This window comes from Macaca nemestrina, chromosome 7 (genome assembly GCF_043159975.1).
Source record: "Macaca nemestrina isolate mMacNem1 chromosome 7, mMacNem.hap1, whole genome shotgun sequence".
NCBI lineage: Eukaryota > Metazoa > Chordata > Mammalia > Primates > Cercopithecidae > Macaca > Macaca nemestrina.
The window spans coordinates 104052658-104065537 of record NC_092131.1 but is presented as its reverse complement, the minus strand read 5'-3'; the positions used below and the strand labels follow the sequence as shown (position 1 = coordinate 104065537).

At 40.0% G+C, this 12880-nt stretch overlaps 1 long non-coding RNA gene across 1 annotated transcript in view; it reads right to left on the bottom strand.

Moving 5' to 3' along the window:
* Positions 1–11296, bottom strand: part of LOC105488354 (uncharacterized) — a 31188-nt gene extending 19892 nt beyond the window's left edge. Inside the window, exon 1 of the long non-coding RNA XR_011625409.1 lies at positions 11216–11296. This is a non-coding gene — a long non-coding RNA (uncharacterized lncRNA). The remainder of the gene's footprint in view (positions 1–11215) is intronic.
* Between the last annotated feature and the right edge of the window lie 1584 nt (positions 11297–12880).

Below are 12880 nucleotides of genomic sequence, written 5' to 3'. Positions count from 1 at the left end.
CCTCAGTATCTAGCTCATAGTAGATGCCTGGTATGTATTTGTTGAACGTGTGAAGGCGCAGAGAGCTCCCAGCCCCAGGGTCCCACTAACGGAAGCCCATGGCTACAGTGCTCACTCTGACGACTGTGACTACAGTAGATCCCACTTCCCACTATAGCCATGTGGTCATGAAACCCAGGCAGCCTAGTAGTAGGAGCACAGGTGCTGAGAAATAGTCCTTGCCAGACAGCCCAGACTGAATAGAGGCGCATGACAAGATGCAAGTCGGCCACGGCAATTTAATGCAGATTTCTGTGGGTTATTATGCAAAAATATCCTACTTATATCTAAACGGAATACCCATGTGACTTGCCAGGCAAGGCCTAAATAATTATGTCTTTATGCTATAATTACACAGTGCCACCAAATTACAGAAATTAGGGATGGAAAACAATAATGCTGCTAATGAAACCTTGTTTCCAATTTGAGGTCCTCTTTCCACACAGGTCAGAGTGTTTCACAACAGTCTTCTCCAAGAAGGAAGAACTTCAACTCCCAGTTAGCAGAAAGGAAAACTGAGCTACAGGGTTAACATAGCTCCTTTCAGACTACATTATGTTATTGATTGAGCGAAGTCAGGAAGAAAACCCCAGGCAATTATTCCATCCACCTCACCACTCCTCCTGCAGAAATCCGGTTGTCCTAACCTTCAAAGCCTTCTGCGAAGAAAAGTTTCAGGCTCTAAACACCACCCTATGATGTCCATTTAATTACTCCTTCATAGAATAAGTAACCCATTGATAAAGCTCATAGCTTACTAATGTGATTCTTTCATCAGCCTTGATATTGTGTGTATTATATATGGAAATTGCATATATTTGTGTTGTGTCTATCTGTAAATCTCCAAACATATCCCATGGAAAGAAGTTTGGCCTATGCCAGAGGCTTCTCCACTCCACAGATAACTTTGCCCATACAACCCCTCACAATGCTGTCTACCTGCTTCAGACAAGCTGGAGATGCTTTTCTGAAATAAGAGATGAAAATAACAATTATTGGGCAGGTATATGTTCCAGGCTCTATGTTAAATGCTTCTAAGTACATGTGTTGTTTAGCATTGCTCAGACAGTATTGTTATCCTTGTCTGTGGGAAGTAGAGAAATTGAGATTTAGAAAGGTTCAAAAAATTGTCCAATGTCACACGCTTGGATAGCAGCAGAGTGACGATTCACACAGAGGTGTCTTTCATTCTAGAACACTACAGTCATCTTGAATTCTTGGTTAAGAGCAGAAATGATTCCCAAGTAAACCACTGTCTTAGAAAAAGCTAGGTGTAACTCTGAAAACCAGACACACCAGAATAATTTTTGAATAATGGTATTAATCATCATAATCCTTACATATTGATTTTTAAACAGTTTCAGTGATATAAGTCACATATTATAGTTCTACTTAAAGTGTACAAGTCAATGGTTTTTAGTATATTCAGAGCTGTGCAACCATGACAATTTGAGCTTAGAGCATGTTCAGCACCCAAAAGAAATCCCATTAGCAGTCATTCTCATTTCCATCACAACCAATCCAGTCCCAAGGCAACTACTAACCTATCTGTACTAGATTTTCCTATTCTGACCATTTCTTGTAAATGGAATTATACAAGATGTGGTATTTTGTGACTGACTTCTTTGACTTAGCATGATGTTTTCCAGGTTTATGCATAGTGTAGCATGTATCAGAACTGAATTACTTCTTATTGCCAAATATTAGTTCATTGTATAGCTATACCACATGTTGTTTATCCATTTTTTAGTAAATGGACATTTGGGTATTAGGGCATAATGAAAAATGCTGCTAGAAACATTCATACATACTTATGTGTAGGTATAGAACTGTGTTTTCATTTCTCTATCTTGAATTACTTGAGTTGAATTACTGGGTCATATTGTAGATCCATGCTTCACTTTTCAAAAAACTGCCAAACTGTTTTCCAAACAAGCTGCACCACATTCCCACCAGCAATGTATGAGAGTTTCAATTTCTCCATATCTTCAACACTTGTTGTGGTCTATTTTATTATAGCCATCCTAATGAACGTAAAGTAGGATGTAACTGTGGTCTTGATTTGCATTTTACTAGTCACTTATGATACTAAGCATCTTTTAATGTTCTTACTGGCCAATTGTGTGTCTTCTTTTGAGAAATGTCTATTTAAACCATTTTCCCACTTTTAATGGATTAACTTTTTATTATTGAGTTGTATCATTATATACATTTTCTGGATATGTCTGTTTTCAGATAGGTGGTTTGCAAGTATTTTATCCAATTCTTTGGACTTTTAATAAAGTTTTAAAATTTAATGAAGTCCAATTTATCCACCTTTTCTTCTGTTGCTTGTACTTTTGCTGTCATAACTAAGAAACCACTTGCTAACCCAAAGTCATTAAGATTTACTGTTTTCCTCTCAATAAACTAGGTATTGATGGAACATATCTCAAAATAATAAGAGCTATTTATGACAAACTCACATCCAATATCATACTGAATGGGCAAAAACTGGAAGCATTCCCCTTGAAAACTGGCACAAGACAGGGATGCCCTCTCTCACCACTCCTATTCAACATAGTGTTGGAAGTTCTGGCTAGGGCAATCAGGCAAGAGAAAGAAAGAAAGCATATTCAATTAGGAAAAGAAGAAGTCAAATTGTCCCTGTTTGCAGATGACATGATTGCATATTTAGAAAACCCCATCATCTCAGCCCAAAATCTCCTTAAGCTGATAAGCAACTTCAGCAAAGTCTCAGGATACAGAATCAATGCATAAAAATCACAAGCATTCCTATACACCATTAACAAACAGAGAGCCAAATCATGAGTGAACTCCCATTCACAATTGCTACAAAGAGAATAAAATACCTAGGAATCCAACTTACAAGGGATGTGAAGGACTTCTTCAAGGAGGACTACAAACCACTGCTCAACGAGATAAAAGAGGACACAAACAAATGGAAGAACATTCCATGCTCATGGATAGGAAGAATCAATATCATGAAAATGGCCATACTGCCCAAAGTAATTTATAGATTCAATGCCATCCCCATCAAGCTATCAGTGACTTTCTTCACAGAATTGGAAAAAACTACTTTAAAGTTCGTATGGAACTTAAAAAGAGCCCACATTACCAAGACAAACCTAAGCAAAAAGAACAAAGCTGGAGGCATCAAGCTACTTGACTTCAAACTATACTACAAGGCTACAGTAATGAAAACAGGATGATACTGGTACCAAAACAGATATATATATATATATATACACATACACCAATGGAACAGAACAGAGGCCTCAGAAATAACACCACACATCTACAACCATCTGATCTTTGACAAACCTGACAAAAACAAGAAATGGGGAAAGGATTCCCTATTTAATAAGTGGTACTGGGAAAACTGGCTAGCAATATGTAGAAAGCTGAAACTGCATCCCTTCTTTACACCTTATACAAAAAGTAATTCAAGATGGATTAAAGACTTAAATGTTAGGCCTAAAACCATAAAAACCTTAGAAGAAAACCTAGGCAATACCATTCAGGACATAGGCATGGGCAAGGACTTCATGACTGAAACACCAAAAGCAATGGCAACAAAAGTCAAAATAGACAAATGGGATCTAATTAAACTAAAGAGTTTCTGCACAGCAAAAGAAACTACCATCAGAGTGAACAGGCAACCTACAGAATGAGAGAAAATTTTTATAATCTACCCATCTCACAAAGGGCTAATATCCAGAATCTACAAAGAACATAAACAAATTTACAAGAAAAAAAAAAAAACATCAAAAAGTGGGCAAAGGATATGAACAGACACTTCTCAAAAGAAGACAGGTATGCAGCCAACAGACACATGAAAAAATGCTCATCATACGTATGTAGCAAACCTGCACGTGGTGCACATGTACCCAAGAACTTAAAGTATAATAAAAAATTTAAAAATAAAATAAAAAAAAAATGGTCATCATCACTGGTCATCAGAGAAATGCAAATCAAAACCACAATGAGATACCATCTTACGCCAGTTAGAATGGCAGTTATTAAAAAGTCAGGAAACAACAGGTGCTGGAGAGGATGTGGAGAAAGAGGAACTCTTTTACACTGTTGGTGGGAGTGTAAACTAGTTCAACCATTGTGGAAGAGAGTGGTGTGGCAATTCCTCAAGGATCTAGAACTAGAAATACCATTTGACCGAGCAATCCCATTACTAGGTATATACCCAAAGGATTATAAAGCATGCTACTATAAAGACAAATGCACATATGTTTATTGCGACACGATTCACAATAGCAAAGACTTGGAATCAACCCAAATGTCCATCAATAATAGACTGGATTAAGAAAATGTGGCACATATACACCATGGAATACTATGCAGCCATAAAAAAGGAAGAGTTCATGTCCTTTGCAGGAACATGGATACAGCTGGAAATCATCATTCTGAGCAAACTCTCTCAAGGACAGAAAACCAAACACTGCATGTTCTCACTCATAAGCAAGAACTGAACGATGAGAACACTTGGACACAGGGCGGGGAACATTACACCCTGGGGCCTGTCATGGGGTGGTGGACAGGGGGAGGGATAGCATTAGGAGAAATAACTAATGTAAGTGACAAGTTAATGGGTGCAGCAAACCAACATGGCACAAAGTGTGTAACAAACCTGCACGTTGTGCCATTGTGCACATGTACCTTAGAACATAAAGTATAATTTAAAAAAAAAAATTTACTGTTTTCTTCCAAGAGATAGCTTTAGCTCTTGCTTTTTTTTATCCATTTGGAGTTAATTTTTATGTATTATTTAAGGTAATGAGTTCATTCTTTTTGCATGTGGATATCTAGTTGTCTCAATACCATCTGTTGATAAGACTACTCTTTCTCCATTAAATTCTTTTTGGCAGCCTTGTAAAAAATCGATGGCCATAGATTTATTTTTTATATTTATATTTTTTATATTTATATATTACATTTTTTATATTTATTTATATTTCTGGACTATGCATTCTATTCCATTGGTCTACATAGCTATCTTTATGCCACTACCACACTGTTTTGATTATTGAGTAAGTTTTGAAATCAGGAAGTATGAGTTTTCTAACTTTGTTCTTTTTCAAGATTTTGGCTACTCTGGGTCTCAAGCAATTTCATATGAATTTCAGAATCAGCTTGTCAATTTCTACAAAAGAAAGCCCAGTTGGTATTTTGATACGTATTGTGTTGAATTTTAGATCAATTTGGGCAATAGTGCCATCATAACAATACTAAACTTCTCATCCATGAGTATTGAATGTCTCATTGATTTACATCTTTATTTTCAGAATGTTTTGTAGTCTTCAGTGTAGAAGTCTTGAAGTTTTTGTTAAATTTATTTTTAAGTATTTTATCTCTTTTGGTACTATTGTACATTGAATTACTTAATTTTTGGATTGTTTCTTGCTAGTATATATAAATACAATTGATTTTTTTATATTGATCTTAATTCCACAACCTTGCTGAACTTATACATGAGATCTCATACTTTCATATTGATCTTTGTTTAAAAATTAACATTCTTCATCTCATTTAAAGTTGGAGCTGTAAAAAGCATATCAACTACTCAATGTGCTTATATTTCAAATAAAGAATCTGATATGAAAGAGGGTAAATAACTGGACCAAAGACATACAGTGATGGAGCAGAGATTTAAAAGTCCATCACCCATGCCTATGTCCTGAATGGTATTACCTAGGTTTTCTTCTAGGGTTTTTATGGTATTAGGTATAACATTTAAGTCTCTAATCCATCTTGAATTAATTTTCGTATAAAGAGTAAGGAAAGGATCCAGTTTCAGCTTTCTACTTATGGCTAGCCAATTATCCCAGCACCATTTATTAAATAGGGAATCCTTTCCCCATTTCTTGTTTTTCTGAGGTTTGTCAAAGATCAGATGGCTGTAGATGTGTGGTATTATTTCCGAGGACTCTGTTCTGTTCCATTGGTCTATATCTCTGTTTTGGTACCAGTACCATGCTGTTTTGGTTACTGTAGCCTTGTAGTATAGTTTGAAGTCAGGTAGCGTGGTGCCTCCAGCTTTGTTCTTTTGACTTAGGATTGTCTTGGCAATGCGGGCTCTTTTTTGGTTCCATATGAACTTTAAAGCAGTTTTTTCCAATTCTGTGAAGAAACTCATTGGTAGCTTGATGGGGATGGCATTGAATCTATAAATTAAAGCAATGGCAACAAAAGCCAAAATTGACAAATGGGATCTAATTAAACTAAAGAGCTTCTGCACAGCAAAAGAAACTACCATCAGAGTGAACAGGCAACCTACAGAATGGGAGAAAATTTTTGCAATCTACTCATCTGACAAAGGACTAATATCCAGAACCTACAAAGAACTCAAACAAATTTACAAGAAAAAAACAAACAACCCCATCAAAAAGTGGGCAAAGGATATGAACAGACAGTTCTCAAAAGAAGACATTCAGACAGCCAACAGACACATGAAAAAATGCTCATCATCACTGGCCATCAGAGAAATGCAAATCAAAACCACAATGAGATACCATCTCACACCAGTTAGAATGGCAATCATTCAAAAGTCAGGAAACAACAGGTGCTGGAGAGGATGTGGAGAAAGAGGAACTCTTTTACACTGTTGGTGGGATTGTAAACTAGTTCAACCATTATGGAAAACAGTATGGCAATTCCTCAAGGATCTAGAACTAGAAGTACCATATGACCCAGCCATCCCATTACTGGGTATATACCCAAAGGATTCTAAATCATGCTGCTATCAAGACACATGCACACGTATGTTTATTGCGGCACTATTCACAATAGCAAAGACTTGGAATCAACCCAAATGTCCATCAGTGACAGACTGGATTAAGAAAATGTGGCACATATACACCATGGAATACTATGCAGCCATAAAAAAGGATGAGTTTCTGTCCTTTGTAGGGACATGGATGCAGCTGGAAACCATCATTCTCAGCAAACTATCACAAGAACAGAAAACCAAACACTGCATGTTCTCACTCATAAGTGGGAACTGAACAATGAGATCACTTGGACTTGGGAAGGGGAACATCACACACCGGGGCCTAACATGGGGAGGGGGGAGGGGGGAGGGATTGCATTGGGAGTTATACCTGATGTAAATGATGAGTTGATGGGTGCTGACGAGTTGATGGGTGCAGCACGCCAACATGGCACGAGTATACATATGTAACAAACCTGCACGTTATCTGCATGTACCCTCGAACTTAAATTAAAAAAAAAAATAGATATACACAAAAGTCCATCACCGTGGCAGTGACTGAACCCATGGGAACTGATGAGGCTATCCAGAGAATGGTCTAAGTACAAAACCTGGGAAGAAGAGGAGGCCTGGGCAATGGAGACACAGAAGTCACCAAAGGAGAAATAGAAGAACAGAGTAGAGCAACCACTGTAGAGGGAAAAGAAATGGGAAGGAGAGTAAACCTGAGATCAAAGAGGTGAGCCAGTGGCGGTACCTGACCACCACGTCACTTAGTCTTTCACAGCACCCATTTCTTCATCAACATATGAGATTTATACTATTTGCATTAAGAGGAGTTCATGAGACCATATATGTAAAAGCACTGTGGGAAGACAAAAGGGTTCAACAAATTGAAATTATTTGAATTATTAAGGTATTGATAACCAAAAATGTCACCTGTGGAATAGCCGTTGGATGTGAATATCATGACTGTGGCATGCAGAGGTACCCAGGAAAACTGGTCTAGAGCAGTGGTGAGACAGCAGTTATGAGGGGGGCTGGTGAACACATGGGTAATGCTGGCATGGGAGCCTGAACTCACTCCTCTTCTGAGATGTTTGAGGGTGAAGGAAATGGGAGCAGCTACACAGAAGCATAAGAACTTTCTTGGGTTGAAGGAGATTGGCTCTATTTATTTTTAGATTTGAGGGGGAGACATTAGCAGGTCTGGAAGCAAAATGGAGGCAAGAAAAAGAGGGAGAAGAAAAAAAAAAAAAAACCAAGAGCTTAAGAGGAAAGTTGAGTTTAGGCAAGGAGGAGACACCCTTCTTCCTGAGAAGCAAGTCAGGTGATATGGTTTGGATCTGTGTCCCCACACAAGTCTCATGTTCAATTGTAATCCTCAGTGTTAGAGGTAAGGCCTGGTGGGAGGTAAATGGATCATGGGGGCAGTTCCTAATGGTTTAGCACCATCCCCCTTGGTCACAATAGTGAGTGAGTTCTCCTGAGAACTGGTTGTTTAGAAGTATGTGGCACTTCCTCCTTCCCTCCCTTCTGCTCCAGCCAGGAGAGAGATGCCTGCTTTCCCTTCACCTTCTGTCATTATTGGAAGCTTCCTGAGGCCTCCCCAGGAGCTGCTATGCTTCCTCTAAAGCCTGAAGAACCATGGGCCAATTAAACCTCTTTTCTTTATAAATTACACCGTTTCAGGTGTTTCTTTATAGAAATGCAAGAACGGACTAATCCACTGGGTAAAGAGGAAAGATGAACAGATGGGGAAATGCTGATATGAAAAAACAAACACATTTATCAAATCACACCAGGCACTCTGTTAAGATGCTTCATTTTCATTAATGTATCACAAAACACACACAGAATCCAGCACAGGGATAGGCAGCCAAGTCTTGGGGGAATGAAGGTATGGGAACCTGGTCTGTGAATTAGGCTGGTCTACCCACGTGCTGCCTAGCTTTAGCAAATGGAAACCCTTCACAGACCCACCCCAGCCTAGGCCCACTGCCGCAAGCCCCCTGGACCCACTCTGCCGGGCCCCATCCTGCTCACTACTCACTCACTCCTGTGTCTGATCAGGTGTTGCCCTTTTCATTGTCTCCCATCTCCAGCTCAGGGTCCTCCCTTGAGCTTGAACTTGGCTTCTGTGCTCTTCATCCTTGGAGCTCTCTAAAATGTTACTTATAACTACCCCTGGCCTTTCCCTCTCCCCTCTGTTCCAAAAAACCATCTCATTGAGGACCTTATTTCAGCATCATCAGCCCCCCCGGCCCAGGAATGGGAGTTTTAGCATTAAAAAGCAATAAGATAAAATTATAAGGATAGCTGAGGGCCCACCTAAAGTTGGGATTTAATGCTTATCTGCAAAATAAGTGTCCTCATCTGCTACTTTGTATCCTTTGACCACATCATCCCATTTCCTTCTCTCCCACCTCCACCCTTGGTAACCACTGTTTTATTCTCTACCTCTGCATATTTCACTTCTGTTTTTTTAGATTCTTGATGGATATGTTAATTTGTTTTACTATAGTAACCATTTTACTATCTATATGTATCTCATGGCATCATGTCATCTACCTTACATATACATAACAACATTTATTTTTAAAACCTAAGTATCCGTAAAACATGGGTCACAAACTCAAATAGCAGGTAACTTGAATGCAGGTCATATGGAACTTGTAGTAAACAGCAGCGCTCAGGCACTGCCTGCCTAATGGGGACAGCCCCCACTCAGCTCCAGCCAATGATTGCCATGGGGAAATGTGAGGGAATCCTCCCACAAGAAGATCTTCCAATTTTTCATGAGATGCAGAAATTTCAAGTGTGTTTAATGTGCTTTCTCCCAATCTTTAAATGTAAGCAGCTAATTTGAAAAATCTTAAACACAGTATAAACCAAACAAATTGTGTCTGCAAATCATACTTGGCTCTTCAGCAATCAGTTTGCACTCTGTCTCCATTCTCACACTAACATTATCCTGAAGGACCTTGCTTTCAGGAAAAATTGCTTCTCAGTGCCTTCCTGGTAGGCATCTACCTCAAGCTGGCCTTTGCTCTGAAGCCAGGCCAGATCAGGCCTCTGGACCAAATCCAGCTTATGGCCTGATTTTATAAATAAAGTTTTATTGGAACATAGCCACACATTCACTTCCCTCTTGTCTATGGCTACTCTTCCACTACAACAGCAGAGTTGAGCAGCTGCCAAAGAGACTATAATGCCCCTAAAGCTTAACATATTTAACACTCAGCCCTTTACAGAAAAAGTTTGCTAACCCCTGCTCTAGCGTAAAGAAAGGTCACAACAGGTGGAAGAATTGCACATTGTTAATCCATGAAGAAGCCTTCTGGAGATGTGTGATGTGGTAACCCTAGTCAATACTGATGCCTGCTGCTTTTCTCTCATTATCTGGAGCTCTTCAACAGACAAGGAAGAGGGCTTGGCAAGTGACTTCTTATAGGAGAAACGAAGGGTGTTTGGAAATAGCAGATTTTATTAGCAACTCCTGAGCAAGTCACTTAGCCTTCCTAAACTCCCAGATGAGAATCCACTCACCTGAGAAGAAATTTCAACCTTCAGGGTTGTCCTAAGGATTACATTAGACTTGCATATAAAAATTCTGAAACACAGTTCCTGGCCTAAGTTAGGTGCTCAATTAACATTAGTCACATTTAAAAGCAGTTTGAATACGGCAAAAAAAAAAAAAAAATCAAGGATTTCTCAAGATTCCAGTTGTGCTTGATAACATTTTGAACACCATAAAACTTAGGATTAGATCAAGAATCCTGATGCTTCCCACAGAAATTAACCATAGGAAGGTACTGGTGCTGTAGGATAAATCTGGGCTGGTCAGTCACAGTCTTTCCCAAGTCTGGTCTTTACCCAGCCCATCTTGGCCATCTTAAGATAGACTTCAGAGTCTATCTTAAAACTTCTTTCTCTTTCTCACTGTCTTTCTTTTCCTCTCCCTCTCTCTCTGCCCCGCTCCCCACCCCTATTCTCTTCAGGATCATAAAAATTAGCCAAATTTTTAATTTCGAAAATGAGCTTTTGGTCAGCCATCATTTGTCCTGTCACAGCCAAGGGATGTGCCACACATTCCCTGAAACGTAATCTACCAAGGTGCTGGGAAGGTATGTTTCCCATCTGGGCCAGCTCTGAGTGTGAGCTGTGCAAGGTGATGAGATAACAACAGAAGGGTGATAAATCCAGCAGCAAATGAACGAAGGCCCCCACTGCCAGGTCAGTCCAGCTGCTCAGAACTCCATCTTCAGCCTCAACTGACTGTGGCCCCAACTCCTCTGTGGCTGAATCACTGCCTTTAAACTGAAGGGCAGCCAGTAATGGAGCCGTGAATACGCTATCTTCAGCCCTAGGCCTGGTGTGTTAGTCTGTTTTCACGCTGCTGATAAAGACATGCCCGAATCTGGGAACAAAAAAATGTTTAATTGGACTTACAGTTCCAAATGGCTGGGGAGGCCTCAGAATCATGGCGGGAGGCAAAAAGACTCTCCTCATACGACTGCAGCAAGAGAAAATGAGGAAGAGGCAAAAGCGGAAACCCCTGATAAACCTGTCAGATCTCGTGAGACTTATTCACTATCACGAGAATAGCACGGGAAAGACTGGCCCTCATGATTCAATTACCTCCCCCTGGGTCCCTCCTGCAACACGTGGGAATTCTGAGGGATACAATTCAAGTCGAGATTTTGGCGGGAACACAGCCAAAGCATATCACTTGGTGAGAGTCTACAACCTCAGAGTCCTTTGAGAAATTATTTCCATCTGAAAAGGACTCCAAACCAGAGAATACTCTGCAAAAGAAGTAACTGGGGCTACCTTGAGCTCTGGACGACCCTCACTTCCTTCTTCACTGATTTCCTGTCATAGCAATTGCGTGTCCCACATGCAAATAATCTGGTGTCTCTCACATCTGATCTTACTTGAGAACTCAAGGGGCTCTCATCCTAATTAAAATCCATCGTTATTTATACAGCCTCTTCAATGGTCCTCATTCTCAGCTCAGACCCCATTCACTGCCCACTGTTTGCATTCATGCAAAGCTAAGAGGCTCCTGAACACTGCAGAGGCACAGAGCCCTCCAACATTGGCCTCCTTCACATTCTTCTCTCTTCAGTCCAGCTCAGACCACGTCATTTCCCTGGGCTGACATGCGCATTGGCTCCCCCTTGTCTGCAGAAAAGTACGTGTACTTCAGTATGAACTTCAAAATTCTGCCCTGCCTGGCCCTCCTTTGCAAATTTTTCTCTCATGATGCATTACCTGATCCCCCGCAAAACCAGCATTTCCCATCTTTATGCTGCCTGGAATCCCCAGTACTCCTCTCTTCAATCTCCTTACCTACCCAGATTGGGCCAGCCCCCAAAGCAGCTCAAATGCCATGTCTTCCATTAAAATCCTCTGGGTGAAAATTACTTCTCCCTGCCTGGTCTGAGTTTCCTCAGCCTTTTGTAACTTCTTTAGGGCTCTCCTCCAATTTGCCCATTTTAATTTAATATTTGAGTGTCCATGTGTGTTACCTTCCCCAGTAGTTTACAAGCTACTCCAAGATAAGGGCTAGATTTTGGCCATCTTTGTGGAGCCAAGTGTGGTGGTGGTGATCAGCAGAAGAATGTGGATAGACTTTGGAATCCAACAGATCAGGATTTGAATACTACTTCCACCAGTCACTTGTTTTGGAAATTTTGAGAGGTTGTTTACCTCTCTGAGCCTACTCCCTTATCAGCAAAATGAGAATATTAATGTCTAATTCCCTGTGTAGTTATTTGGTTAAAACCCATGCTGGGCATAAAGTATATATTTAATCATTGCCCGTTTCCCCCTTCTTCTCTGATACTTTCCACTTAGTATGTATTTTGTAAGTGTTCTTTTTGTTCTGATGAAATTGCCTGCTCTTTATACAGACACCCTGCTTCCCTTGACACCAAGGCTGGTATTCTCTGTGTTCTCCTGAAGACCTCTCCTCTCACCTTGAATCTCTTCGACTTGGTCCAGACAATGAGCTTGTCAGGGCTTTGATGAATGGGCATTAGTAGGAGAATGTCCATCCAGAGGAAATCTTTATTTTTAAAAATTTGCTATACAGAATCAGATGATAATTTT